Source organism: Phalacrocorax carbo, chromosome 22, assembly GCF_963921805.1.
Source record: "Phalacrocorax carbo chromosome 22, bPhaCar2.1, whole genome shotgun sequence".
Classification (NCBI taxonomy): Eukaryota; Metazoa; Chordata; class Aves; order Suliformes; family Phalacrocoracidae; genus Phalacrocorax; species Phalacrocorax carbo.
In genome coordinates, this window is record NC_087534.1 from 6,378,631 (window position 1) to 6,383,596 (window position 4,966).

The window sequence follows — 4,966 nt, forward strand, 5'->3', positions numbered from 1 at the left end:
CAAATTACGCCCAGGCTGGGGGCAGTGCAGGCGTGTGATCACACACGGGGGCGTTAATGGAGGTCAGAGCTGGCTCCAGCCACCCACACCCTGATGGGAAACTCTCCCCTGGTTGGGGAACCTTGTGCAAATTTTCACTTGGACTTTTAAGCCGTTCCCCGCCCCCTGCAATCTCGTCTGCAGCACTCCCATCCATGATGCTAATGGCTATGCTGCGTAGCTGGCCAAAATTCTGGGTTGTCCCCACCTAAGCATGACCTGCAAAGCCCTGCAAGATCCTCTGCTGAAACGCAAAAGGAGCGTTGCTCAGGGAGAGGAGGAAAAAGTCTGCCTGAGGCCGTGCTTTGGTGACACAGACATTCAATAACTAGACACAGAAGAGGATGATAGCCCATGCTCAGGAAACAATATCTCCCCTAATCCCCAAATTGTGTCTCCTGGGGATCGTTAACAAAATAACTTGTCCACAGCTTAATTGTAGCCAATTATGCCAGCGGGGAAAAGTGCACCTTCATTGTCTGGACACAAAGAAAAGCTGAGCAGGAGAGCTCGGATCAATCTACTCAGAGAAAATGTAACAAATGGGGCTTTGTGAATATCTTTCCTCGTTCTTTTTGCTTTTTTTTTTTCTTTATTTTTGGCTTATTGCCAGGTCCAAAAAAAACTGGGGCAAGGGGTGATGAGGGGGACTGAATCTAGGTCAATCAGAGAAAAAACCACCAGGCAAATTAAAAAGGAATGGATTTTGTTCAGATTTTAAGTGTTCCTTTAAACTCCTTAAAAATGAAATGAAGAAAAACTCTAACTGAAAAGGTCACGCTGAATCTAAAAAGAAAATAGCAGGGTCTTTTTTCATGCGTTTTAGCTGGGGGAGGAAGAAGGTGTGCTGGGAGCATTTTGGTGTCTCAATCCGTGCTTTTCACTGCAAGGGAAACACTGCACCCAGCTCCAGCAATGACAGAACAGCCTTCAGGCTTCCCACTGCCTTGCATCCCAGTACATCCCAGTGCATCCCAGTGCATAGTGGCAGCTAGTCCAACCCCTTCTGCGTGTGCCCCTGCCTGCATTTGCCAGGTAACTTTTCAACCCGTGGGGAGCGGGCTCCAGGTTGGCCGATGCCCGTCTCACCTGCCCAGTGCAACGGTGCACCCGGTGGCAGGCAGGAACCGACAATTTCTCAAGCCTCAGCCAGCCTTTCCCATCGCTTTCAGGTGTCAGCAGCTCCTGGCAGCTCCGAACTGGGTGGTGGCTCCAGGCACCGTGCCTGTAAGTCTCAGGTACCACACTGGGACCAGTGCTTGGGTGGGCAGGGTATCTCTCATCCGGGAATAGGAGCAGGAGTGGATTGTCCATGGTACGTACTGCTGGAGGAGGAAGACCCTCGGTCTGATCCATGCAGCCTCTCCTCTTGGAAGCGGAGCCGGTTCTGCTGACCCTACAGGATCTCATCCCAAAGCAGCAGGCCACTGTGGGCAGGCTGGTCACCAGGGCTTGCCCCAGGCACTCCTAGCTGGTTTTGCAAAGCTGCTGGGAACTGCTGGCATGACCTCAGACCTCCAGGCTGATTAAAGGGGTGGAGGGGGAAATACAGAAGAAAGCTTATGATACAGAATGCACAAGAGCCAAAGAAATACCAAAGCATGTGGCTAGAAAGAGGAAAAGCAGACACAGGGCCAGCACAGCTAGAAAACAGGCCAGGCCAGGGAGTGGAGAAAGCTACAAAGAGCAAATCTGTGTGTATTTTCTATTAAAGTGCTCTGAAAGGCAGACAATTCATTGTGCGTCTGCCTCATCTCCTACACCAATTAATTCAGTAATAGAAAAAGCTCACACAGACTCATCAGCCACGCTTTTTCTTTCATGACTGCTTTCCGTCAGCTTATACATATTTAAAATACCTCAATTTGCACCGAAACTCTTTTCTGAAAAAGTCTTAGACCAACAGGGTCCATCATTTAACACCGTGACAAAGGGACAATCAGATGGTGACTTGCAGGATACAGGGCTGGGTTCACATGCGGCCCAGGCTGGTGGCAGCCAAGAACCACCACTTTCTTACAGTGTTTTTAACCGTTTTCCATAAAAAGGTTGAGGAATAGGATCAGATCTTTTAATCACAAAGGTCACCATCACTGATGGACTAGTTCACGGTCCTACAGTGAGTCTTGGACCACAACAGCCTGCTCAGACAAGCATGGAGAGGAGTTTCTGCAGTTCCCAGCTGAGAGGTGATGCTAAGGGAGGTCCTCGTGCCTGGCACGCACAACAGAGCAGCCTTCTTCCTCTGGGGCTGCCAGACTCCATGGATTTCCAATTAAACCAGCAAAGAAACGAAGCCACCCATTACGATAGGAGCTTTTTGAGCCTGCACAGGCAGCCCCGTGTTGTGCAAGTCCTGAGCCTGAACCTGTGCGTGGCCAGGTCTTCGCCAGGGACATTCACCAAAAATCCAGGGAGCTGCAGGGAGGGGATGTCAGCAGGTGGTGCTCTTCACCTGAAATCAGTGCCCCCGCTTGCGGGATTAGGGGAAGCTCCTGTCACTCGGGGCATCCTTCCTAATGGTGAGATATAAAATGGAGGTCTTGACCACTCATCACCACTAAAAAGCTCAGAGAATTGACTGTAAAAATAACATCTCGCTCAGCAGCTTCGTTCCCTCCAACACGTCGTAGCCATGAGCAGAGGTTGTATTGCTTTAAATGCCTGCGCAGAGAGGCTGCTAACGCCTGCACAGAGAGCTGGTGGGACGGATCTGGTGCCCTCCTGCACGCTGTCAGCAGAAAAATTAATGGTCCTGTCCATAAAGCGGGGTTTAGGTGCCTCCCTATCCTCCTAACCAGTTGCATATTAGGCTCCCAGCTCGGTGATGGGTTGGCACTAGCTTCCCATCGTCTCTCAGCTGGACACGTTTCTTGTAGGCAGTGGCATTGTGCAGGTCTCAGGGATGGTGTGTGTTTGTCTGCGGGGGATTCAGCCTGAGCAATGATGTAAGGAGTGGGATGCTCCCAGTGCGGCTGTCAGATCTCTGGTGTCAGGAGTATCAGTGATGCTGACAGCTGGAGACGGGGAAAAACCAACATTACAAACTGAGCCTAATTGGTCTGGAGCTCTTGGAGAGCAAACAGAGACGCTGGGATGCACAAGTCTGCCAGTCGGAGTGGCGACATTTCCCTGGGAAGACCCCAGAGCTCTGCTCTCCGAGCACCCGGGGTGTTAGTGCTGATGCTCTGATCTCCCCAGCTGGTCTTTGCAAGAGTGTCCACTACAGCCCCGAGGTCTAATTTTGATGTTTCTGCAGACAAATCCTCAGCCAGTGCAGCTGGGTCTGAAACCATGTGAAATGTGCCTGCTTTTTGCCAGACTTCCTGACCCACGGATATTTCTGGCACACGTTTTCAGCTTTTCTGGCCAGCTGACATCTTTCATTCTTCACCCGTGTTCAGACATTTCTTAAGTAGTCTTTCCTCCATCGCAGGGTCTGAACCTCCTCTCACCTGCCCTGATATGAGGAGCTGATATTTTGGTAGGGCAAAGAATCCAGTCTCGCCCTCCAAAATGTTCCTAAGGCCAGTGTGGGGATGCAAGGTGCAGGGCAAAAGGGTTTGGGTTAATAGCTAATATTTACAAAACATGTAATTTCTTAGGGAAGTCTTTGCAAAGCTCAAGTAATCCATTCAGGTTGTGTATGACAAGCATCCAGCCAAGAAATACAATATACCCTGGGTGCACAAGCCAGCCGACAGCATGATTTGTATGCACTGCCTGTCTTTGGTAAAACGGCTTTGCTATACAGACCTTTCTCAAAAGGAAGAACTGTTGGGTAGGTGTTTGCTGAAAGCGCCGTGTTCAGCCTCAGAGCAACGCACAGTAAGAAACTGGAGTCACTACATCGTCTTGGGGGAAAAGTGTGGTTGCAGAGGGATGGCACCGAGCACCTGAGGACATGCAGAAGGCCTCTGCCAGGAAAAAATAAGACCAGTGAGCCCAGTGGACAAAGTAAAAGCTCTGCTTTCTGCTTTACAGAGTCATGGTGCCCTTTGTCTGCTCTCCCTCCACCCCCAAAATACTCTGTATGAACCATACAGTGACTCCGCGCAGCGAAAAGGAGGCAATTTCCATAAGTCTTTATTGCATTTATAATTAAAAGACACCACTATTTCCTCCCAGCTGAATCGCCTTGCTAGAGCAGGGCATGAAAGGGGCTTGCTTTGAAACATGGACTATTACTGTTCAATTGGTTATTGATTATTGATTATTAGCCCATTTTCATTCCTCAGTAAAAGCAGGCATTAAGACAGAAACGCTCAGCCTGAGATCTAAGAGCTCGCAATGGTTCTTAGAAAAACAGGGATTATTTATTGAGGCACTGGTCCAGTAAAAGCAAATGTGATGGTATCTATTGATATTTGATTATGATTTTGCCAAGGGGCCAGAAATACATTAGTAAATAAAACTACTACCTATTATATAAAAGAAAAAAATTACCTGCTGTCCCATATAGCCCATGTGTCTGTCTCCATCTGTAGTGTCTCATTGCACTCTTCAACTGTTCAGCTCTTTGTGGGGGAGAAACCATATTTTTCATTATGAGTGTCAAACATCCAGCACAACTGGGCCCTGTCTTGGGCTGAGGTGTCTCGGTGTTACACTAATAATAAGAAACCCCAAGGACTGTGATGAATCAGGCTGTGCTGCAAACACAAGGGAGGACAGGGAAAAGACAAAGGCAGCTGGGGAGATTAGGACAATGAGCAAGAAATCAGACAGGAGGCTTACCTTGTGGATGAACACATCTGTAATTGCTCGGTAGATGAGGTGTGGAGGAGAGGAACAGTCTTTATTTGAGGTGAAACCTGTCTCACTTCCCTTTACCCACCCAAACATTCTGTGATTCTATGATTCAAAATTAGGTGTCTAGTTTAAGGTCTTTGACTCAAATGGAGCAAGCGCTACAGGTGTGATCCAG